This window comes from Chrysemys picta, chromosome 6 (genome assembly GCF_011386835.1).
Source record: "Chrysemys picta bellii isolate R12L10 chromosome 6, ASM1138683v2, whole genome shotgun sequence".
In the NCBI taxonomy this organism is placed as follows: Eukaryota; Metazoa; Chordata; order Testudines; family Emydidae; genus Chrysemys; species Chrysemys picta.
The window spans coordinates 68,010,596-68,037,367 of NC_088796.1; the positions used below are offsets into that span (position 1 = coordinate 68,010,596).

The 26,772-nt window shown below is 43.4% G+C and overlaps 1 protein-coding gene across 1 annotated transcript in view; it reads right to left on the reverse strand.

The window, feature by feature from the left end:
• The window catches only part of PJA2 (praja ring finger ubiquitin ligase 2), a 193,716-nt gene that overhangs the window by 48,761 nt on the left and 118,183 nt on the right, over nucleotides 1-26,772 (reverse strand). The gene's annotated exons all lie outside the window — the stretch shown is intronic.

Genomic DNA, 26,772 nt, shown 5'->3' on the forward strand with positions numbered 1-26,772 from the left:
AATGAATAATCACAGACCTACAGTGCTGATTGGAACACACTGGGGAAGCAAAAAATTCCGTGAGTAATTTAGGTTAACTACTAGAAAAAAGACTTCTGAATGTTTAGTCCGAAAACTAACCCTACCCATTAAAGACAGCTGTGAGAAATGCAACAAGCAGCCTTTCTTCTGAGACAAGATTAGCACATTTCCAACTTGCACTACAGGAGGTCAGTGCTCTTTGTGCTCTGGGGGTACTTGTGCCTTTGATCCAAAGAAGTCCCAGTTTCAGTCTTGGCTACTGTAACATACTACACATATTGTCAGTTCAGCTTGTATATTGTATCCTTGTTTTCCCTGTTGCTTCACAGGGGTGGCACTGGGGAGGAGGGCTTGTGGGGGCTATAGCTACCCCAAAATTTGCCTTAGCCCTCCCATAGCCATCCCTCCATGGGTGGTGGGTATCGAAGGCAGGGGAAGGCTGATCCTCCCCAAAGAGCCTTGCATGGCCCTGCCGACACGTTGCTCCCATGCCCTTCCTGCTTCCCAGTGCTGTGAGGGGGTTCTTCCCCCTGTGGCTGGGGCCCCGTGCTGGAGCTAATGGGGGCAGACCGGAGCTGGGGAGGGTGGCTGGCGGCCGCGTGGGGAGCCTCTGGGCTTCAGCGGGAGGGGCGGGGCCTCAGACAGAAGGGGCGGGCCAGGCCAGGGGCTAGCCTCCCCAAGCCCACGGTTCACCCGTCACCCATGCATCCCTCCCAAAGCTGGGCATCCAACCAGCAGATGCTGCTCTCTAGCCACCCAGCTCCTGCTGCGGCAGTCTCCCCTTCTTTGGGAAGCTGACCCATGGCTGACTTGGTGCTGGGGGAACTCGTCCAATGCTAGAGGTGGCTGTGCCCGAGTCTCCGCAGAGGGATCTCCGCTGAGCTGGGATGGGGGGACAGAAAGCCTGTGTGTGCTGGTGCCTCTAGCTCAGAAGTGGGAGCTGCAGCTGCACTGAATAAGCGTTCAGGCTCCTGCGTGCTCAGCTTAAAGAGACAGTGCACTGATACGCTCACTCAGGCACGCACACAGACTCCACACACACACGGTCCCCCAACACACACAGTCTCTCAGCATCTCCCTTTCTGACACAGTCTCCCTCACACACTCCCCCCAAAAATGCACACACACTTCTAGTATTAGTGGTCTTGTGGCAGTTACTTATTGGTACTTCCTATTTAAATGAGCAATGCACATATATTTTCTGTAATTTTATTCTTTCAAAGGATTACAGTACTGTTATATACGTTTTTTGACTAGTCTGTGTATTTCATAATTTTATTTATCTGATTATTTTGTGAGTGTACCCCATAAGGCTTTATGGGGGGGGTGCTTATAAATGTATGTATGACATAACTGGAATATGTTTTGTGCTGCCTGTGCCATGTAATATATCTCCGTAAAGGTTATTGTCTACTATATCTATTCATCCTGTTTGTACATGTATATCATTTTCTACCTGAGGTTAAGAATATGGGCTGTATGCTGGCTTGGTTTCTAAGTAAGCTTTGTGAGGCATTTGGTCAGCTTCTTTAGGAAGGAATTCGCCAGGTTAAGTACCTGATCAGGAAACACTTGGGGAACAATGCATCTTGGAATTCTCGAATCCACATAAGAAGTCTTCCTGGAGACATGCAAGATACCATGTGGACAATGGCTTCAGCCTGTAAAGACTGAGTCATGCAGGGACATGTGACTCCAGAACTCCATCTTGGAGCTGGACTTTGCATAGGAGGGAGGAGGGGGGGGTCTCCACCCACAAGAGAGAGTCTATTTAAACCTGTGGGAGACCCCTCCATTTTGTCTTCAACTGGCTAAGGAAGGAGCCTCTCATGTTCCTGGGATTTCTCCAGTAGAATAAAGCTTAATTCTCCTAGTTTTGCCCTTTCAGTGCAAGGACAGGGTTAGGCCTTACCTGGTCAGTCCACAACAAAAACAGACCTCCATTTATATGTTGTTCCCCCTTCACATGTGCACGCACACATACCACCCTCTTCCTATCTCATTTCAAAGCTATTTATGTCAACTTACATAACAACTGGGGTGAAAATTAGAATTTAAAACCAGCAATTAGTTTATTGATGCTGAGAGGTTTTGTTAATCAAGCCACACTACATTTTGCAATCAATATATGTAGCTGTCTTCTCTAACAAAGGTGTAGCCAATTAACCACCCTTTAATCACAGACTTGGTTTTCTGAGACATGTTGACACTTTTCATTGATCAAAGTTCACCTCAATTGCACCTTTAGGAAACTACAAAGTTTTGTAGATCACATTTTTTCCTTCACTTGATCAAAATGTCTAACAGCAAAAAATGCCAGATGTGGTTTTATTTCCTGAGATACCCACCGGAGTCACTTATAGCAAGATGTGTCACTGAGGACTAGTGTATGAATGGAAAAAGCTGTGCTGGGGCTGATAGGTTGCACGTGAGTTTCAAACATAAAAAATGTTAAATCAGTTCAAACTTTTTAATTTTTATTTTTAGTACTTCCATGTTAAAAGTCCTCAGGTATTATGCTGTTAGGATTACAGGTTCCTTCCACACCAACTACAGCTGACAAGAACAAAGAATATTAAAAAGGACAGGAAAGAGATTTGTAAGAGAAATATAAAACATACCAATTTTCCTCATAATCTTTTTGGTGTAATGTATTTGCACATCAAGTGAAATACAGCCTCTGAAAGCATGACCAGTAACTAGTAAGTGACAGCAGAGCAAAACATTTGAGTCATTTTTCTTTCTGGGCTCTTCTGAAAATAAGATGAAATGGCATGGGAAAGTTAGAATGGGAATAGCTTTGATTTCAGAAAAAGAAAAGGGTTTAATTTAGGAATAAATACAACCTAAGGGGCATGCTATAGGTATGGTGAAGTTCGGAATAATTTGGATGAACTGCTTTCTTCTCCCTCAACTTGCAACTGCATCAATTTGAATCCGGGTTTCAAATATTTACTTTGTCCTACCAGTTAAAATGGGTGATAGTAAACAATGTGCTGTCAAATCACAATTTAAAGTTTGAAGCATACCCCACCTGTGGATCTAGATTTGGAAAATGTATAAGAGTTGGTTCAAACTGCAAAAAAAATAGGGAAAAGGGAAGACTAAGTATAGGGCCAATAGTGGTCATTTTAAAAATGAACTGAAAGCTTTTAAGAATCAGGAAATCTTAATTCTGTTTCCAATGCTGATTCACTGTGTAGCGTTTGGAAAGTCACTTCAGCTTTGACTTGATTTCCCCTTGCCTAACATATAACTATTCAGAATGGCATTGTGAGACCTGATTACATAACCAACACCCTGTTCCAACAATATATATACACAATTATTGGCATGGCAAAAAGTGCTAACAGTATGCACATTAGGCATCATTGATATGTAAGCACTCAGTGTGAATGTGTAATGAATAACTACTCAGAGCATTGATATGGGCATTGTGTGGACATTTGTTTGGCAGGTGAAGCTCTGAGGTTCCTTTTTGTGCAGCTGCTCTGTAATACAAGAAAGGTAGTTGCCCAGGCCCACCTTTCCAGACCATGTGACCTCAGTGAGCAGCCTTGGGGCACGTCTCCACTGGCAACTGGCTTGTGTAGTTGCAGCATAGTGCCCTCCCAGCGCTCTAAAGAGCCCACTTCCACGAGGGGAATAGCTACCAGCGCTGGGAGTGCAGCTCCCAAGACAGAGATGTCTTCCCTGAGATTTCTGCAACAGGCAGTTAACTGCCTCTGTGTTGTCTGTTACCAACACCAATCAGGGAAACAGGATGCATGTACATTTTGTAAATAAACAAGTTACATCATGAAATTATCCAATTCCTTGTCAACAATTACTGCTCCAAATAGCAAACAACTGCAAAAGCCAGAGTTCTGCTGCCGCTCAGCAAAGAGACAACATTATTATGAATACTGAATATGTTCCATAGCCGAGGACTCATCATCACAGGATGTAATAGGAGAATTCCTAATGGTTATCTGCTCAGGCAATATTTCCTGTCATGAGGCTCAAGGAGGAGGTCTTGAATGTAGGCCACAGCCTTTATTGGGCTGCTACAGTAAAAACAAGGAACAGGAGTATAAAAGTGGAAGTACATATTTAGGCTATGTCTACCAGGGGTGAAAGTAACTTACAGGACTTAACCGTACTACTGGAGTCCTGAGGGGGTGTGGCCTCATCCGGAAGAGGCGTGGCCTTAACCGGAAGAGACGGGGCCTCTCAAGATTTAAAGGCCCTGGGGCACCGGCTGTGGCTGGTAGCCCCAGGGCCTTTAAATCAATCCAGGGCTCCCAGCTGCAGAGGTGGCTGGGAGCTCCCGGGCTCAGGGGCAAATTAAAGGGCCCGGGGCTCCGGCCGCTACGGTGCTCTGGGCCCTTTAAATCTGGGCCCTTTCAATTTAAAGGGCCCGGAGCGCCCACGGCTGCGGGGAACCCCGAGCCTTGCCAGGCTGGGGCCAGGATTTAAAGGGCCCAGAGCTCCTGCCCAACGGGGAGCCCAGAGCCCTTTAAATCCCCGCCACGGAAGCTGGTGCGGTCCGGCACACCATACTGGCTCTTGCCAGTACGCCGGACCGGATCGTACTGGCTTACTTTCACCTCTGATGTCTACATTTGCAGAGTTTTTGCGCTGTCAGTTTCAACAATGATAGTGAACCCGTGGAAGAAAAGCACTGGTTTGTGCACTCACTTTCTTCCACAGGCATCTGAGAGTGTTCACATTAGCAGCACTTCCATTGCTGATGACAGCAGAGTTTTAGGGAGCTATCCCACAATGCAGATCTCTCCATTTTGATTATAGGTCTTGTGGGAAGGGAGATGGGGGGTGATCGCAGGGCATCCTGGGTCCCTGCACAGCCTCCTCTCCCAAAACACTGATCATCTCCAGTAGCTCAGCGTTGCTCCAAGCAGGGGATCATTTGCTCCGTGGAGCAGCCATTGTCACCTGGCCCGATAAGTGAGCACTTGCCAAGAAAACAGGAAGGGGAGTTTCAAAGTCCCTGGGGTTTTAAAGGGGGAGGGGTGGGTGTCTGTTTACCTGGCATCAGAGTAGAAGAGCTGCTGGCTAGAGTGGTCACCTAGGCACTGTGGGATATCCGGTGGAGGCTAAAAGCTGTGTAAACAGGAAGAAAGTGCCTTCATTTGCACATCACCGCAAAAGCATCACGGGTAAGAGCTGTATGCCTCTCGTGGAGGTGGTTTTATTTTTGCGGTGAAATTTCTGAGTTTCACCGCAAAAAGTCATTGGCAAGGGTAGACACTCCCACGGTTTTTGCACAAAAAAGGGACCTTTTTCTGCTTTAAATGGCAAGTGTAGACATGCCCTTAGAGTGAAGAGATGATGAGTCCTGAATAAAGCTAAGAAAAGAAACTAGGAAAAATCATTGTTCAAGTTACTACACCTATAGAAACATTTTTAAAAAATCATTTGTCTTAACACTTCTGTATTAATATATTTAATCAATTTCCTGTAGAGTGCAACATCTTTTTAATTAAAATGGAAGTGGACCACTACTTATTCTTACATAGTAATCACTCTGTCCTTGGGGATTAGATGAACAAGTTAAAGGCTTTCTAATTACAGAAAAAGAAAAAAATATATAGAAGTTACCTACTATCTGTCAATTTTAACTTCAAGCTTGAAAGAGGAGAAAAGGAAAATTAATTTATGTGCATCCACAAGTTATGAAATTGAAGTCAGAAAAATCAAATTTTATCAAGTGTGATTTGGGTTTATTATTTTAAATAAGTAATGCATTTCATTATATGCATATTAGCAACGACAAAAATCACTTGTACTACACCTCAGCTTAAAGGAAAAAACAATTAAAAATTCCAGTAATTCAATATTGGGGTGTCAGGGCTGCAGTGTTAAGGGATGTGGGATGGTTTACATTTGCATATAGTTCTTAACATTTATTGGTGGTGCCTTTTTGAAGAATATGCATTTGATACATTACTATTATTTCATAATCTTTATTTGAAAAAATTTTCAGTGCCATTGAGATCCTCAGCCCTGCTCCCGCCTCTTTATGCTGCATTCAAAGGATCAGAACAGTATAAAGAAGCCCTAAAAGCTCTGGTTCCAGCTGGGTGAGAACTCCCCTGGTGTAGGCACTGTGGAAGACATCCCTATGACTACCGTCCAAGGACTATCTCGCAAGCCCTGCACAGTTGCAGCAAACGGTGCTCCAGAGATTCTGGGCTATGCAGCACCAGGAGGCTGCTGTAACTAAGGGTCTCTCTACATGTGAGCTTGAAGGTTTGATTCCCAGCTTGCGTAGATATGGCTCGAGCACAGCTAGCACTTAAAAATAGCAGTGTGTTCACAGCGGCAAAGGTGGCTGGTTGGGCTAGCCTCTGCGTACAATCCCACTTGACCACCTGGGTACATACTTGAGCAGCTTGCCTGAGTGGTGCCTCAGGACTGTCCAAGTCACAACTGGGGCTGCTCCACGCACCAGTAGCCCAAGATTGAGAGAGTGCAAGAGGTGGCTTAAAGCTGCCAGAGCCACCCCAATGCCGAAAACTGTGAGTTCTGTACTGCACTTACATTTACACTGCAGCTGGAAGTGTGCTTCCCAGCTCGAGTAGACAGGCCCATGCTAGCTCTGCTTGTGCTAGTGTGCTAAAAATAGCAGTGTAGCCAGGGGTAGCACAGGCAGTAGCTTGGACTAGCTGCCCAAGTATGTACCTAGAGAGTCCAGGTGGGGAAGTACTGAGGTGGCTAGCCCAAGCTGCCGCCATGACACCCCTTCCTATACTGCTACTTTTAGCATGCTAGCTTGAGAAAAGCTAGGGCATGTCTGCCTTTTTGCACTGGAAAGCGTGCTCCCCGTGGCAGACTCAAACAATTAAGTTGAGGGCCAAAGCAAAGCTTCTTGTACCAGGGAAAGAGAGAGTTACTATCTATGTAACTAGATCACTGGCGGAAGAGACTCCAACCCGGAAAAAGTAGAAACACTTTAAGAAGCTGTTAGGTGAGGAGACAAGCTACTCTGCTCAGTACTCAAAGGAGTGGAATTACACAGATGCACATGTACAAGATCAGGAGAAATAGGCCCTCCCTCTGACCGAGCTTTGGAGGAAGCCAGAGAGCAGAGGATAGAACTAGAGAAGTCTAAGCTTGCTTTGGAGGAGCAACTGCAATGGGAACAGTACTCCATGGCAGTAGTTAGCAGGAAAAAGAAGTGAAATATCAGACCATCTCTGCCAATAACAGCCACATGGTGAAGCTAGCAGCCATCCAGGCAGAACTACAGGCTCAGGTTAAGAATTAAATACAGGAGCCGGAGGACTCATTATCCTCATGAGAAAGGATCATGATACATGCCATGGAGAAAGGATAAATCTGAGAGTGTTAACCAGAAAGTAGTAAGTGGAAAAGGCAACAAATAGATACTTGTATTTGACTTGATATATGCCACTTTGTAGACTGTGATGTTTGTGAGGACTGAAAAGGGAGGCAATTTAAGACTCTCTTTGGTGAAAGATATGCTCATACAAGTAGGATTGTGTCTCAGAGCAAGCCATACAGCAGCTCCCTCCTTGGTAAAACCCGTTTTGGCTATCAAAGCAGTAGTAGCAAGAGGATTGCACATTTCTCAATATAAAACATGTACACCATGTTGGGAGATAGAAGAAAGGAATGGAAATACCTATGAGAATCCTACAGACACTGACACATTTGCTAGATTTCCTTGTTGAAGCTAAACAGGAAGCATCATTCTGGCTGGGAGATGTAGCTAGGGGCAGTGACTGAAGAGCTTACCAAGGAGATAGCAATTCTTGGGGGCGAGGGAAAAAAAGGAGGGAGGAAAAGCCTGTCAAAGGCCAGAGATGAGGCACAGTCAAGTAGAGATATTAGCAGCCTCCTCATCCCTAAACCCAAAAATGTTTTAAAATCTTCACATAAGAACATAAAAATAGCCCTACTGGGTCAGATCAAAGGTCCAGCTAGCCCAGTATCTGTCTTCCGACAGTGGCCAGTGTCAGGTGCCCCAGAGAGAATGAACAGAACAGGTAATCCTCAAGTAATCCATCCCCTGTGGCTCATTCCCAGCTTCTGGCTAACAGAGGCTAGGGACACCATTCCTGCCCATCCTGGCTAATAGCCATTAATGGACCTATCCTCCATGAATTTATCTAGTTCTTTTTTGAACCCTGTTATGGTCTTGGCCTTCACAACATCCTCTGGCAAGGAGTTCCACAGGTTGACTGTGCATTGTGTGAAGAAATACTTCCTTCTGTTTGTTTTAATCCTGCTGCCTATTAATTTCATTTGGTGACCCCTACTTCTTGTGTTATGAGAAGTAGTAAACAACACTTCCTTATCTACTTTCTCTACACCAGTCGTGATTTTATAGATCTCAATCATATCTCCCTTTAGCTGTCTCTTTCCCAAGCTGAAAAGTCCCAGTTTTATCAATCTCTCCTCATACAGAAGCCATTCCATACCCCTAATCATTTTTGTTGCCCTTTTTTGAACCTTTTCCAATTCCAATATATCTTTTTTGAGATGGGGCAACCACATCTGCACACAGTATCCAAGATGTGGGCGTACCATGGATTTATATAGAGGCAACATGATATTTTCTGTCCCATTATCTATCCCTTTCTTAATTATTCCCAGCATTCTGTTCGCTTTTTTTGACTGCTGCTGCACATTGAGTGGACGTTTTCAGAGAACTATCCACAATGACTCCAAGATCTCTTTCTTGAGTGGTAACAGCTAATTTAGACCCCATTATTTTATATGTATAGTTGGGATTATGCTTTCCAATGTGCATTCCTTTGCATTTATCAACATTAAATTTCATCTGCCATTTTATTGCCCAGTCACCCAGTTTTGAGAGATCCTTTTGTAGCTCTTCACAGTCTGCTTGGGTCTTAACTATCTCTAGTAATTTTGTATCATCTGCAAATTTTGCCACCTCACTGTTTACCCCTTTTTCCAGATCATTTATGAATACTGATTGGATAGGATTGGTCCCAGAACAGACCCCTGGGGGACACCACTATTTACCTCTCTCCATTCTGAAAACTGACCATTTATACCTACCCTTTGTTTCCTATCTTTTAACCAGTTACCAATCCATTAGAGCACCTTTTCTCTTATCCCGTGGCAGCTTACTTTGCGTAAGTAAAGTTTTTCACATTTTTGTATGTACTATGTAGAACAATCTACATTTTTACAAATCTTAGGATACTGCTGTACTAAATGTATTTACTGTCTCTCTCTTCTTGGTATGCAGGGCTGTAAGCTCTGGTCTTTATTGAAGAAGAGATGCAGATGCCCATGTCTCACATTACTGTGAGGGAAAAAATTCAATTTGAAAATTAAGACAGAATTTAATTATCCAAAACTGCATAATATCTGCTGTTCTTTACATACTGTTTGATTTATTATTTTTTCTAATTAGATTTAGACTGGACTTGGGAATCCAGAAGTGAACAGAGGAGTAGAGGCAGGACAGGAAACCATGCAAGGTCATGTTGAGAGAACAAATTTATAATGCCTTCTGCATGGCTGGAAGTTAACAACTTACACAACCAGGATCTCTTTGTCCTTTTCAGTCTATGTATTTCAATAAGTGCAATATTTAGCTGTTCAACCTTCACAATTTAGATAGTTGCATTAAAAATGGCATGAGGAAAATACATTAGAAATATAATCATTTTATAGGAGTAACATTACTAACAGCAACATGAAATCTAGTGTTTGTATTTAATTTCAATAGAATAAACATTTGAGATCTGCAATTTAAAACATAGAATGTGTCATATCATTTTTGTTGATAAGCACTGTACTGCTGTTTTTCATAATAATTCTTCAGTAAGATAACTGTTTAACTAATAGGCCTTGATCCAGCAAAGCATTTACCGTATTTTCCGGCGTATAAGACGACTGGGCGTATAAGACGACCCCCAACTTTTCCAGTTAAAATATAGAGTTTGGGATATACTCGCCGTATAAGACTACCCCTCTTCCAAACGCACACCAAAAAAAAATTTAAAAAACATCAGATTTGATTTCAATATGGTAATTTTAATTCAAATGCTTATGACATGCAGGTACTTAGCAGGAAAACTGTCACTTATAAACATAAGGCTGTTTGTCATCAAACATGTAAACATAAAACAGTGCAAGTGGATTAAACTTTTCCTAATTCACTCTAAAGCTGAAAGGAAGGATAAGACAATAAACCCATGGGAGCTGCCATGCTGTTTGTTTTCTAAGCTGTCAACCAAACTGGAACTGATGATGATAGGAGGAAGATAACAAACAAGAGAGAGAGAGCAAGTGCCGGGCAAGTCCCTGGCGAGTTAGCAACGCCCATCATAACTGCAAGCTACGGTATTTTTACAGGTTTTGCTGGCGTGACAATTTCCCTTTAAAAGCCTTCAAAATCCTCCTCTGATATCATAAGTACATCAATGACATCTTGTGATACATTTGTAAGGCAGTCATCGTATGGATCGAATTCCGTATCAGATGGTGTGGTCTCAGCTTCGGCTTCCTCTTCATCTTGCCACAAGTAGTCGTCCTCCATACCATCTAATGAATTTGATATGCCACACTTCTTGAAAGACTTGATTACTGTTTCTGCATCAATATCATTCCAGGCTTTTATGACAAACTTGCACAAAACATCCAACTGTGGAGCACGCATGTTTCCTCCTTTTGTGAATGACTTTTCGCCGCTAACCATCCATTCATTCCACTGTTCTTGAATGCGATCTTTAAATGGCTTGTTTAGGCACACATCCAGTGGCTGTACCAACGATGTCAATCCTGCAGGAATAACTGCCGCATCTGTGTTTAGTCTTGCAAGCATTTGCTTGGTGCTGGGAGTTAAATGAGCCCTGAACATATCCCACACCAGTAGACTACATTTTTGAATAAGTCCACCTGGTTGCCTGCTCCATACATTATCAAGCCATAGCTTTACCCCTTCTTCATCCATCCAGCCTTTTTCATTCACATGTACAAAACAACCAACAGGGAACTTGAATTTCGGCATTGTTTTTCTTTTAAAAATAATCATTGGTCTCAGTTTGGCGCCATCAGCTGTGCATCCTAGTACCACTGTAAAACTGGACTTCTCATGTCCTGTTGTTTTAATTAAAATTGTTTTTTCACCTTTTTGATGGACAGTTTTATTTCCAACCATATCAAAATTCATTGGAGTTTCATCCATATTTCCAATACTACTTAACGCATAGCCATGTTTAGTGCGCTGTTGTATTACGTATCGATGGAAACTATTTACTTTGCTATCAAGATCTGCAGGTAATTTTGGGGCAATTTTCATCTTTTGCCTCAGTACCATATTATGCCTTCCCATGAATCTAGTACACCAGGATACAGTGGCCTTAAATCTGTTGCTGTGATCTGGGTTAGATTTGGCCCACTGAAGTGCAAACAAATGTATTTTATTTCGTGTCACTACATAACCGTTTTGGCGATGCTCATTCACCATGTCTGCTACATGTTTTTCGAGTTCTGGCCAATGTGGAGTGCCTCTTCTTAATGCACACTTACCCCTTGGCATACTCTTTAATGCTTTTTCATTTGCTTTCCAGTCCCGAACCATCTTTTCTGTTACTCCATATTGTCTTGCAGCAGCGCAGTTATTATGTTCCATGGCAAAGTTTACAACTTTAAGTTTGAAACTGGCTTCATATTTCTTTCTTCTTGCTGGTGGAGCCATGATGGGGTTTTGACTGTTGGACATTTGTATACTGTACTGTATGTACTGGTGCTATACTGTATGAACAGGTACAGATACTGGTGCTGTACTGTATGTGGTACCCAGTATACAACAACCAGCCAATCACGGCAAGCGATGTACCTTACCGGCGATTGGCTGGTTGTTGTATACAAAGCCTGCTTGGATTGGTCAGCTCTCCCTGCCTGCCCAGCCCTCCCTGTCTCCAAGACTATCAGAGCGGTAGCGCAAACACGCCTCTTTCACCCGTCTGGCCCGCCCTTGTATCCTATTACCTCCTTCTCTGCCTCTCAGATCTCGCACATGCGCGCCTGCGCCACTTCACTGCAGTCCTCAGGAGCGAGATCTGAGAGGCAGAGAAGGAGGTACGGTAATAGGATACAAGGGCGGGCCAGACGGGTGAAAGAGGCGTGTTTTTCTGGGCACAGCGCCGCTCTCTCTCTTTTTTCCATACCCCGGGCGTCCCAGACTCCTGCAGCTTGCTCCGCCCTTCACTTACACCTTCCCGGTGAGGCGCCCCCTCACCTCGTCATCGGGCGGGGATGCGGCCGCGGCCGCTTTTGAGCTCCCCCCACCATATGCGGCGACCGCAGATTCTCCAGTCCGGCTCGGAAGTTTCAGCACCCGCCCTATAAGATGACACCCGGCGTATAAGACGACCCCCGACTTTTGAGAAGATTTTCCTGGGTTAAAAAGTAGTCTTATACGCCAGAAAATACAGTATATACTTTGCTGGATTGGGTCCTTAATGGCTACCACAACTTATTTATACTATATATAATACAATCTGCTCCCACACAATGTATCAAGTATTAGTCCTATTCAGCAATACCAAATCAATACATCAAAATTAGGAACACAATATAAAAGTAGACAGTCTTTCCTTTCCTTCTACCTTGTAACATATAAGCAAATTTCAATAGTATAGTATACATAAAATTAATCTTCTGGGAAACATACCACTGGACTTCCTTCTTTAAGGAAACTGTGGCCTTGGCCTTATCTGTTTATAGATGCATTCTGTTCTGCCTGAGGTTGGAAAAGGCACACACACACACACACACACACACACACACACACACGGAGAGAACTCTGTGTGTTAGTAAACATGCTGCCTCCGTCTCCTCTCCTCCACAGCTCTGCACCACTCCCTATTCAGATATTATTGGATAAATGCCAAATGCCATAATCCAACTTTTTATAGGGAGCACCTTGCTTGGAGACTGTTCCCACGCATTACAAACTCTACAACTTGTACTCTGTATCTGCAGAATGATTGACACTGAGTGCATGCACCCAGCAAGACAAAATACTACATACAGCATACACAATAAGTATAACAACAATTTGTACTAAATTCTTACATGAACTAGATTCCCAAAACCAAAGCAGAGACCTTCTTTTTGTCCTTATCAAACATACTAAACTTCAGCTTCAAGTTACAGTTATGCATATGTTTAAAATTACTTACAAAAAAAAAAAGACCTAAATCAGCTTTATTTCCCCTTTAAGTACCATTACTTAAATATTTCAAAACAGAGAAAGCTTACTATTCGGGCTGTCAAGCAATTACAAAAATTAATGATTAATCGCGTGATTAAAAAAATTAATATGATTAATCACACTGTTAAACAATAATAGAATACAATTTATTTAAATGTATTTGGATGTTTTCTACATTTTCAAATATATTGATTTCAGTTACAACACAGAATACAAAGTGTACCGTGCTCACTTTATATTTATTTTTTATTACAAGTATTTGCACTGTAAAAACACAAACGAAATAATATTTTTCAATTCACCTAATACAAATATTGTAGTGCAATCTCTTTATCATGAAAGTTGAACAAACAAATATAGAACTATGTACTAAAAAAACTGCATTAAAAATAAAACAATGTAAAATTTTAGAGCCTGCAAGTCCACTCAGTCCTATTTCTTGTTTAGCCACTCACTCAGACAAACAAGGTTGTTTACGTTTGCAGGAGATAATGCTGCCTGCTTCTTGTTTACATGTCACCTGAAAATGACAACAGGCATTCACATGGCACTGTTGTAGATATTTATGTGCCAGATCGCTAAAAATTCATATGTCTCTTCATGCTTCAACCACCACTCCAGGGAATATGCGTCTATGTTGATGACGGGTTCTGCCCAATAACAATCCAAAGCAGTGCAGACCGATGCATGTTCATTTTCATTATCTGAGTCAGATGCCACCAGCAGAAGGTTGATTTTCTTTTTTGGTCATTTGGGTTCTGTAGTTTCCGCATCGGACTGTTGCTCTTTTCAGACTTCTGAAAGCATGTTCCACACCTCGTCCCTCTCAGATTTTGGAAGGCATTTCAGATTCTTAAACTTTGGGTCGAGTGCTGTAGCTATCTTTAGAAATCTCACATTGGTACGTTCTTTGCATTTTGTCAAATCTGCAGTGACAATGTTCTTAAAATGAACAACAGGTGCTGGGTCATCATCCGAGACTGCTATAACATGAAATATATGGCAGAATCCAAATAGAGGGGACATATGGAGTTCAGTCACAAATTTAATTAACACATTTATTTTTAATGAGTGTCATCAGCATAGAAGCGTGTCCTCTGGAATGGTGGCCGAAGCATGCAGGGGCATACGAATGTTTAGCATATCTAGCACAGTAAATACCTTGCAATGCCAGATACAAAAGTGCCATGCAAACGCCTGTTCTCACTTTCAGGTGACATTGTAAATAAGAAGAGGGCAGCATTATCTCCTGTAAATGTAAACAACCTTGCTTGTTTTAGCGATTGGCTGAACAAGAAGTAGGACTGAGTGGACTTGTATACTCTGAAGTTTTACATTGTTTTGGCTCTGAGTGCAGTTATATAACAAACAAAAAAATCTACATTTGTAAATTGCACTTTTACGACAAAGATTGCACTGCAGTACTTGTATGAGGTGAATTGAAAAATACTATTTCTTTTATCATTTTTACAGTGCAAATATTTATAATCAAAAATATGTACTTTGATTTCAATTACAACACAGAATATAATATATATGAAAATGTAGAAAAACATCCAAAATATTTAATATGTTTCAGTTGGTATCCTATAGTTTAACAGTGCAATTACCCCTCATCCTGCAAACACACATGCATCTGCAGACTCCTGAACACAAAGTTCCACTGATTTCAGTTGTTTACAACTGAAACAATTAGCAGGAAGATGCAAGGCAGTATCTGAAACTAGTCAATGTTTTGAATGTGACTAGATTTCAAGATATCAGTGTCCCATTTAAGAAAAAAGTATAGTCCTGCTATACAATTCTACAGGTGGCTTAAAAATTCTATCATCCTCTAGTAAATTCTATAGGTCCATCTGGTCCTCGTTCTGCTCTTTGCAGCCATCCAGAGGAGCAAAGGGAGTGTAAACTGGTTACACTTCCACAGGTTGGGGAGTCCCAAACAAGTTTAGAGCTGATACAGTCCCCAGCATAGGGGGAAATGGGGCTGTGGCCAGAGTGCAAGGTGTTTTGGCTATACCCAGCTGAAATGTTACCCAGCTAAGCAAAGTTTAAAACAGCCTCTAAGCCCCAGAACCCTCTCCCATACAACCACTGTTCTCCACTGAACACATCTTGGCTCCTAGCTGCCTCTTCTTGTGAGGAGGCCTGGGCAGGTGCTTCTTCACTACAGTGAGATTGGGAACATCAGTACAATAGGGTCACTTGCATCTCCATGTCCCAGGGATCAGATGGCAGGTCTGCTCCTCTTCCTGTACCACACTTCTTCACCCACCCACATCAGGCTTCTCCTTTCCACCTGCAGAATCCTCCTCCTCCTCTACATTGCTCTTCTCAGTAAGGCATGGAGAGTTTGTATTTAGCAATTGAATTTGCATTTAACATCACAGAACATAGTAACCAGAGCCTGCTGTCTGCACTTCTCTGTAGCTCAGAGGCTCATCTTCCAAGATAGAGGATGACCTTTGGCCTCTGTAGCCACACCTGGTACCTTTACACAACAGTTACAGCTGCTCCACACACCACCCTTTCCTCTCTTCTAGGACACCACCTTTTCTGTCCCATTCCACAGGTGCCTCCAGTAGAGCTCTCCTTTTCTCCCCCCAGAACTCTCTCCTCTTTCCTGAACAGGGCTAATTTTGCTCCCCCTGCTTAGAGCAAGTGAGTCTATTTCCCTTCTCTCCCTAGTGCCGGCCTATGAGGATACACTTACACTGCAGCTGGAATGTGTAATTTCCAGTTCGAAGAAACATATCTGCACTAGCTCTGATTGAGCTAGCGTGCTAAAAACAGAAGTGTAGACCTAGCGGCACTACAGGCTAGCTGCGCCTCCTACATATGTAGAGTCTTGGACAGGACCATACTCAGGGCAACTAGCCTTTTCCACTGCTTGCAGTGCTCTGGCTACTTCTATTTATAGCACGCTAACTTGGTCAGAGCTAGCACAGGTATGTCTCCTTGAGCTGGAAATTATACCCTCCAGCTCCTGTGTTGATGTACCCTGAAGCACAGGGAGAGTAAAGCAGCTAGTAAGAGGAGCAGGAACAGAAGCAGCCTTTGGCAGTTCAGCTATATTTGGAGCAGTGGACCCTAACAACAATAACCAAAATGTTTCATTTCACTCCCACCTGCCCAAGACAGAGAGAGGAGCCATGATACACCACAGACAACAAGGGAACTAAGAAAACCGAGATTGTTGGCAAGCGCATCCAACTGCTTCCTTTGTTCTTTCCAGCAGGAAGTGCAGCTGTTTCAGTCACAGTTTTGTGATGCATTTATTGAATGAAATGTAGCTACATTTTGGATTACGCTACTTGGTTAGTCATTTAAATGCAGAAACCCAGTCTCATGCAGTAATTTACTAACAACTGACATACTAAAGAACGGCCATACCGAATCAGACCAATGGTCCAAATAACCCAGTAGCCTGTCTCTGACAGTGGCCAGTCCCAGCTTCTGGCAATTGGAAGTTTAGTGTCACCTGAAGCATGGAATTGTATCCCTGACCATTTTAGCCAACAGCCATTGATGGATTTATCCTCCATGAATTTATCTAATCCTCTTTTGAACTCATTTATACTTTTGGGCCTTTACAGCATCCCTTAACAATGAGTTCCACAGGGTGACTGTGCATTGTGTGAAGTATCGCTTCCTTTTATTAGTTTTAAACCTGCTGCCTATTAAGTGGAGTGACAGTTATTTTCTTGGTGACAGTTGTATAGCAAGGTTATGTGGACGGAGAAAAATCTAATCAGTTAACTTTCCAAGAATAGGGGTGAGGGACAATGTTATTTTTAACATGACTGCCCTGATTTTAAAGGTCATTCCCCAAAAGATAGACAGTCCTAGGGAAACCGTGGTTTTGTCAAGTTTCAGTAGACTCCTTGGACATAGTGCATGCTGGACCCCCATAGCAATGCATAAGATTCCCTCCTTCCTCCTATATGCCACATCTCAGCTAACCAATTGGGAGCAGAAGTGGCAGTCAAGACATGAAGCTACAAGAAGGAGGAGGGATAGCTCAGTGGTTTGAGTATTGGCCTGCTAAACCCAGGGTTGTGAATTCAATCCTTGAGGGGACCACTTAGCGATCTGGGGCACAAATCACTACTTGGTCCTGCTAGTGAAGGCGGGGGCAGGACTCGATGACCTTTCAGGGTCCCTTCCAGTTCTAGGAGATAGGATATCGCCATTAATTAAGGGGGGGAGGGATAACTCAGTGGTTTGAGCATTGGCCTGCTAAACCAGGGTCGTGAGCTCAATCCTTGAGGGGGCCATTTAAGGAACTGGGGTAAATCTGTCAGTGGGTTGGACTAGATGAGGTCCCTTCCAACCCTGATATTCTATGATCTACCGTCCCATTGATTGGGGCCTTTATTGAAAAAAAAAATGCTTGTGAGAATGCATTTTCTGTTCAGCCCAGCCCTGCCACTCTTCTTTGGACCAGACAGGCCCTGACTACCTTGGGGGGAAAACATTCAAGCAGGAGGAGAGAAAGCATACTGGGGAAGGGCAGGGAGTGACAGGCTGCAAACAGAGAAAGAGACTGATGAATAAAGAAAAAGCTGAGAGAAAGGACACAACAAAACCACAGAAAATCTCAGACATAGACAGACTACACAGGCAGAAAGAAGGGAGCTACACATCAGGGTAAGATGTGGAAAACTTCTGCAGGAACAGAGTAGAAAATATAAAGCAGGGCTGATGCTGCAAAAACAACCCAGCTTCCTTCCTCCTTGCCTTTTACTACGAAGGTTGCCAGTCATGATTTCAAAACTGAGGTTCCGTTCCATTTTGCACTTCAAACAGGGATTCAACCTCTGTGTTACGTGTGAAAAATATAGTCTATCTTCCCCAAACTCACAGCACTTACTGAGTGCAGAATGCATTTTCTAAGAATTTACAAGCAACTCTGTCACTGAAACCTGCCCCGTTGTTCAATTCTGAGAGAGAGAGAGAGAGGGTGAAAAGCAAAAAAAAAAAAAAAAAAAATCTATCCCTAACTTCATGGCCAACACACACTCACTCTATAACCCTTTCCTCACTTCTCCTCAGAGACAGGTATGCTAGTCCTTCAGTTTAGAAATAGTTTTCCTACTCATGTTTGACTAGTGCTCTGTAAGATGATGAAAACTAAGGGACCTATAAAAGTAGTTTAAAATGTAGTATTTCTTTTCCGTGAAAGAAAACTGTGTACAGTTTTCCTTTATTTTACTTTTATACAGTGAAAGCACTTTACGGGTTTCACTGCAATGAAATTTTCTTTTTGCTGCTGGAGCTGTTCAGAGGACAGTGTAATCTCTTCTTGACCTGCAAAGAGAGACTTATCTGTTAAGTGTATAAACACATGGTGCTTTACAAAGCTAGACACAATGAGCCAAATTGAACCTGGTAAACCTACTGAATTCAATGCAGTTACCACATGGGTGAATATGGCCCAATGTCTTAAGAGTATTTGTTTAAAATGTAAGAACAATTTATTACTCTGAGGTCCTGGTGTTTTTTAAGCCAACACAATAGCAAAGACAAAGACATCCAACAGAAAATAAAATGGTTTCAGTTACTCAGCCAATAAAAACCAATGTACATTGCTGTTTGTTCTATTTGGAAAAATCATTATTTCATTTTCAGCAATATTGCACTTGGACATATAACCAGCAACACTGAGCTCAGGTATAATGAACAGAACATTATAGTTACATAAGAAATAAATAGACATTTCTCACTTCTGTTAAGAGATTACAATTACATTTCATATATATAGTTAGGTGACACATACATATTTCACACAGTGTGAAACACACCATGTTCAAAGACATATACCAGTATGTGGGATGCACTTATACCCCATCATCATTTTAAATTCCACAAAGTGCTTCCAAATTGCCTCATATCAGGATGAAATTGTATTGCAGCTTATATGAGCTTTTTTTAATAGTCTTGATATTTCCTTGCTAGCAACCACTGGCACAGCTTTTTACTATTTCCCAGGATATTGGGAGTAGGGTTACTGTACATCATCTGTCCAGAAAAGAAAATAAACTCAATAGTCAGGTTAGAAGGTAATCTACTGCAGTGGTTCTCAAACTTAGAATCATAGAATATCAGGTTTGGAAGGGACCTCAGGAGGTCATCTAGTCCAACCCCCTGCTCAAAGCAGGACCAATTCCCAACTAAATCATCCCAGCCAGGGCTTTGTCAAGCCTGACCTTAAAAACCTCTAAGGAAGGAGATTCCACCACCTCCTTAGGTAACCCATTCCAGTGCTTCACCACCCTCCTAGAGAAAAAGTTTTTCCTAATATCCAACCTAAACTTCCCCCACTGCAACTTGAGACCATTACTCCTTGTTCTGTCATCTGGTACCACTGAGAACAGTCTAGATCCATCTTCTTTGGAACCCCCTTTCAGATAGTTGAAAGCAGCTATCAAATCCCCCCTCATCTTTCTCTTCTGCAGACTAAACAATCCCAGTTCCCTCAGCCTCTCCTCATAAGTCATGTGCTCCAGCCCCCTAATCATTTTTGTTGCCCTCTTTCCAATTTTTCCACATCCTTCTTGTAGTGTGGGGCCAAAACTGGACACAGTACTCCAGATGAGGCCTCACCAATGTCGAATAGAAGGGAATGATCACGCCCCTCGATCTGCTGGCAATGCCCCTACTTATACAGCCCAAAATGCCGTTAGCCTTCTTGGCAACAAGGGCACACTGTTGACTCATATCCAGCTTCTTGTCCACGGTAACCCCTAGGTCCTTTTCTGCAGAACTGCTTCCTAGCCATTCCTAGTCTGTAACAGTGAATGGGATTCTTCAGTCCTAAGTGCAGGACTCTGCACTTGTCCTTCTTGAACCTCATCAGGTTTCTTTTGGCCCAATCCTCTAATTTGTCTAGGTCCCTCTGTATCCTACCCCTACCCTCCAGCATATCTACCACTCCTCCCAGTTTAGTGTCATCTGCAAACTTGCTGACAGTGCAGTCCACGCCATCCTCCAGATCATTAATGAAGATACTGAACAAAACCGGCCCCAGGACCGACCCTTGGGGCACTCCGCTTGAAACCGGCTGCCAACTAGACATGGAGCCATTGATCACTACCCGTTGAGCCCGACGATCTAGCCAGCTTTCTATCCATCTTATAGTCCATTCATCCAGCCCATACTTCTTTAACTTGCCAGCAAGAATACTGTGGGAAACCAAAAACTTTGCTAAAGTCAAGGAATAACACATCCACTGCTTTCCCCCTCATCCACAGAGTCAGTTATCTCCTCATAGAAGGCAATTAGGTTAGTCAGCCATGACTTGCCCTTGGTGAATCCATGCTGACTGTTCCTGATCACTTTCCTCTCCTCTAAGTGCTTCAGAATTGATTCCTTGAGGACCTGCTCCATGATTTTTCCAGGGACTGAGATGAGGCTGACTGGCCTATAGTTCCCCAGATCCTCCTCGTTCCCTTTTTTAAAGATGGGCACTACATTAGCCTTTTTCCAGTCATCCGGGACCTCCCCAATCGCCATCAGTTTTCAAAGATAATGACCAATCGCTCTGCAATCACATCCGCCAACTCCTTTAGCACCCTCGGATGCAGCGCATCCAGCCCCATGGACTTGTGCTCGTCCAGTTTTTCTAAATAGTCCCGAACCACTTCTTTCTCCACAGAGGGCTGGTCACCTCCTCCCCATGCTGTGCTGCCCAGTGCAGCAGTCTGGGAGCTGACCTTGTCTGTGAAGACAGAGGCAAAAAAAGCATTGAGTACATTAGATTTTCCACATCCTCTGTCACTAGGTTGCCTCCCTAATTCAGTAAGGGGACCACACTTTCCTTGACTTACTTCTTGTTGTTAACATACCTGAAGAAACCTTTCTTGTTACTCTTAACATCTCTTGCTAGCTGCAACTCCAAGTGTGATTTGGCCTTCCCGATTTCACTCCTGCATGCCTGAGCAATATTTTTATACTCCTCCTGGTCATTTGTCCAATCTTCCACTTCATGTAAGCTTCTTTTTTGCATTTAAGATCAGCAAGGATTTCACTTTTAAGCCTGCCATATTTACTGTTCTTTCTACATCGGGATGTTTTTTTTCCTGCAACCTCAATAAGGATTCTTTAAAATACAGCCAGCTCTCTTGGACTCCTTTCCCCCTCATGTTATTCTCCCAGGGGATCCTGCCCATCAGTTCCCTGAGGGAGTCAAGTCTGCTTTTCTGAAGTCCAGGGTCCGTATTCTGCTGCTCTCCTTTCTTCCTTGTGTCAGGATCCTGAACGCGACCATCTCATGGTCACTGCCTCCCAGGTTCCCATCCACTTTTCCTTCCCCTACTAATTCTTCTTGGTTTGTGAGCAGCAAGTCTAGAAGAGCTGTGCCCCAGTTGGTTCCTCCAGCACTTGCACCAGGAAATTGTCCCCTATGCATTCCAAAAACTTGGGCCGCCGCTTGTTCAGGGAAAGCCCCTGGCGGGCCGGGCGGGTTTGTTTACCTGCCGCATCCGCAGGTTTGGCCAATCGCAGCTCCAACTGGCCGTGGTTTGCCGCTCCACGCCAATGGGGGCTGCGGAAAGGGCGGCCAGCACCTCTCTCGTCCCGCACCGCTTCCTGCAGCCCCCATTGACCTGGAGTGGCGAACTGCAGCCAGTGGGAGTCGCGATTGGCCGAATCTGCGGACGCGGCAGGTAAACAAACCGGCCCGGCCCACCAGGGGCTTTTCCTGAACAAGCGGCAGCCCAAGTTTGAGAACCACTGATCTACTGAGTACCACAAAGGAAATTTCCATGAACATGGAGCATTACAACACCCAGAAACTATATGTGGCTTCACAAGAGGACAAGACCAAGTATCCTACGTCTCCTGTAAATCTTGAGTTTCCTTTTTGGCAAGGAAGATGGACAAACTGGCTTGAATAAAATAAGAACTGAAATAAGAACCCCAATCAAATTGAAATCTTTCTGATATTTAAAAAAGGCTTTGCTACTTTTTTGGTGCTTTTATTTTAATTTTTGTACAACTCTTCCAGAAATGGAAGTGAAAGTATATAGTAAGAAAAGCTTCTCTGCTCCCAGGTTTGTGCCTTCTTTCATGTTCCCTGCTACGCATGGAACCATCTCTCAGACTCAAGAGCACCAGAGCCTGCCTGTTCCTCATACAAATGGCTCCTAAATTCTCATTTCTTCCTGAGTGAAAATAAAAAAAATTGCAAAATGTTATATTGAGATGAGGGAAAAGGGAAAATAAAGTAGCCCCTCCCTCTGGAGCTCTCTGTGTATCTTCTCTTTGTTTTCTACACCATAACACAGGGAATGTCTTAGTATTTTTGTCTTGTACAGCACCAAGCAATTATTGGTGTTTAATAAATAACTCAGAATAAAAGGTGTTGTGATTGCTTTTCCTGCCTAGAAAAAACCAAGAATTACTGGAAATCTCATATGAAAAAGACTTCTTATCAATATTTCCAGGCATCTACCAGAACAAAGAAAAGTTTCTTAGCCAGCTCTTCTGAGGTTGACAATCTCCAGATGACAGGCTGCATAGTTCCAGGATGCCACACAAGAGGTATTTACAGTAATTTTTTTCTCAGTAGTGGGCCTTCAAACAGGATCAGCACAAAAACATTTCAGACAAATATTCTAAGCAGACATATCTTAGCAAACCCAGAGTTTACAATACGGGTCGGCAACCTATGGCACGCGTGCCAAACACAGCACGCAAGCTGATTTAAATGGCACGCTGCTGCCTGCCGCGGTCCCAGCCCCCAGCCCCAATCAGCGCCCCCGCTCACCGCTCTCCCCTGCAGGGGCAGGAGGCAGAAGCTGGGTCCTGCGGCAGCCAAGCTTCCCCCCTCCCCCGCTTCTTCCCCCAGCATGGTGCTTTCCTGCCCCTCCTCTTCTCCTTCCCTGCGCCAATCAGCTGATGGCGCTTGCGAGGGGGAGAAGTGGCACTGTGCTCGCTGCTCCGTAGAGGAGGCAGAGAAGAGGTAGGGATGGGGCCTTGGGGAAGGGAGGGGAACAAGGCATATCCCTTCCAGCCCCCTGCCGTGAGCCGCTCAGGGCAGGGGGCTGGGAGCACCCCCACGAGCTGAGCATCCCAGCCCTCTGCCCTGACCCCTGAACCCCCCCACACTCTCTGCCCTGACCCGAGCCCCCCCACACACACCCAGCCTTCTGCCCTGCACCCCCACAGCCCGCATCCCTCTGCCCTGACACTTGAGCCCCCCCCACACACCCAGCCTTCTGCCCTGCACCCCCCACACACCCCCAGTCCTCTGCCCTGACCCCTGAACCCCCCACACACACACTCAGCCCTCTGCCCTGACCCCCGTCCCAGGTCTGGGGTCCCGGCTGCCGGCCCATTGCCAGCTGGCGTCCCAGCTGCAGGCCCCGCTCAGCCCGCTGCCGGCCTAGGTGAACAGAACCCCAGGCTGGCAGCGGGCTGAGCAGGCTGGCGGCGTAAGATCAGCATTTTAATTTAATTTTAAATGAAGCTTCTTAAACATTTTGAAAACCTTGTTTACTTTACATACAACAATAGTTTAATTATATAATATAGACTTATAGAGGGAGACCATCTAAAAAATGTTAAAATGTATTACCGGCACGCGAAACCTTAAATTAAAGTGAATAAATGAAGACTTGGCACACCACTTCTGAAATGTTGCCGACCCCTGGTTTACAATCATATTCTCAGAGCCATTTTCTTTTAATTATTTTGGGTGACACTGGACTTGCTTGTGCATTTGCTAATTGGAGGCCCAAAATCAAAATATAACATATTAAAAACACATTTGATGGTTTCCTTCTTATCCTCCTGCAACTTCCCCTCCTCTGTCAACACAGTTAATTTTGGAAATCCTGAAGAATGTAAAGAACAACATTCTGAATACAGGAAGAAGCTGACTGTCCACGGGATCAGCCTTAGACACAAGCGAAGCACAAGGCCACTCAGAGCCCTGTTCTACTGGGGGCTTTGCAGTTCAACATCTGGAAATCTGTGCCAGCCCTTTTCCCTTCCCTCTGGATATGCCATAGTAGGGGGAGACTGATTCCAGCCCTGGGACCAGAATAGTAGGCTCCACCCTTTGCAGGGCCCCAGGGTTGCTTGGTAACTTGCAAATAATAAGGTTGATTTGCTTCTACGTATAGCTGGTGCTCATCACTTTAAATTAAGCAATATCAGGAAATAAAAATAACTGAGAAACTCAATTGAAAAGTCCAATTACCAAGTGAATTTGTCTTGATAATATCAAAATTAGTACCAGAAATCTGATCAGGAATTTCTGTGGGACCCTAGTTTTAAACCAGTCAGAGAATAAAAAGGATTGAGAACACAGAAAGACTAGCAGGATCATACAAACTTGTTTTTTCAGAGCGGCTCTGCTTTTCTAAACCAGGATTAGAGGTGCCATTGAGTAGTGTTCTGTGTTAGGGAACTAATTTCTGCCTCGGTAAATGTCTGCCTTTGACGTGATGCTTGTTTTTTGTTTTGTTTTTTTAATTAAGGATAGAACAGATGCAATTGATCTTTTTGAAAAGAAAAACTTCCAGAGACGATGAAAATCAATTGGAAAAATATTAACTTGGAAATGGCTTTCAGAAACAGTTTTGAGTAGTCTGTCATAATATTAGTCACAGACCTCAAAAGATATTAAGAATATGTTACACACATATTATGCACAAAGAGCCTTTTCCTCAACTATTTAACTTTAGATGAAGATGAACTGTCATTTCATTTAGATTTATCCAATGGCTCAATGCTTCAGTATTCTACTTTATATAATATTTTAAGTCCTTTGAGTGCTATAAGGAAATGACATTGGAGCTTCCATGTTAGACTCCTGAAAATCAAAGCAAAGTGACAGGAAATTTTATATTATACATGGAAAGGAATTTTTATATACATTGATTCTGCACCAAGGGATCCAACCTACACCTCCTGCCTTGGTGTGTATAGCTGTGGGTCAAGGATTGTCTCCATTGCTCAAACCTGAGGAGGAGGTGGTGTCAGAATAAAATTGCAACCACAGCAAAAAGCTGTCCTGAATATCTCTGAATTAGCGTGTGCTGTTTCTGCACAAGGTTCTGCCCCTTCCCTAGACAATAGTATCCAGGCTACAGATTTAAAACTTGCACTAGCCAGCTGCAAGCTTCCCAGGGGAGCAGAGGCCATAGGCACCTTGCTACACCTTCCTCCAGGCAGTCTTTCTAGTGCTGGGGATCCTGTTTCTGTTGGCATATCCCAGAGTTAAATCTGTCTCCACATCTTCAGAGCACTGTACAAGAGTTTAATTATTAATCATCTCAACACTCCTGTGAGCTATTATTTATCTAGGGTCAACATTGTGCTCGGTGTTGATGTCCACAAACATTATTATCCCCATTTTGTAGCTATAAAAACAGACAGAAAGTTTAAGGTGTTATGCCCAAGCAAACAGCAGATCACTGGCAGAGATGACATCTGGAACTCAGGAATTCCTGGCTTACAGGCACAAGGGTACAAACTACCAATCAGTGGTGAGCTGCCCGTGTTTTAAACAAGGGAATCCTACAGAATTCCCCCCTCTTAGCATGTGAAAAATCCCATATAGAAGGAGAGTGGGTGGTGCAGAGAAGGGGAGTGAGGGACTGGGTAATCCTGGGTATCCTCTGGAGATGTTTGGAAAATGCTATTTGGTGCAAACATAAATATTGTTCTTCAGAAATATTTAAAGAGCCCCAGAGATCTTTTTAGTAGGGACGAGTAAAATGTACATAGGAAGTGGTAATCTTCGTTAGAGGCAAAGAAACCATCCAACCTGTGAGGATGTGCATACTGTTTCTTTAAATCTACAGCAAAGATTCAGGCAGGCTGTTCCGTGTTAAAATAAAGTAACTCTCATTCTTTACCATTGGCACATGACAAAAACTTCCCTTGTTGAAATTCTGCCATCAGAACTAGGGGATGATTCCAAGAATCTCTTCCACCACACCACTTTTGTCAACCAGATATTAGGATTTAGATGATATGGTGCTGTTTGTGACATGTCCTACAACCAATATTTACAAACCTGAGTGCCTGAAATCTACAAGTGACCCGACTGAAGACACGTGAAGATGTAGGTGCTCAGCTCCTCTGAAAATCAGACAGCTAACTTAGAAACCCAATTATAGATTTAGGTGCCTAATTTTAGTTAGAACATTTTGTCCTAAGCTTATAAAAAGCCATTGAGGCTCTTCTCTTGCCTGTTAAATTGTGATATTGCTGAGCACTGTTATACTCTTGCTACACTCTAAAGTGATTACTCATAATACTTATTCCTTCATATCCATAGATTTCACAGAATTTTACAAAGTGGTTAAGTATCATTAATTCCATGTTACAGATGGTAAAATGAAACACAGAGATTAAGTGACTTGGCCCAAGGTTACACAGTGAATAGGTGGTGTTGTTTTTTTAAAGATGTGGGCACATAACACAAGTACTGACTACCAATACTGTACAATATCAAATAAAACACACTGCCTTGGTCTAAAAGTGCCTACGCTTCCATGATGGATGAAGTG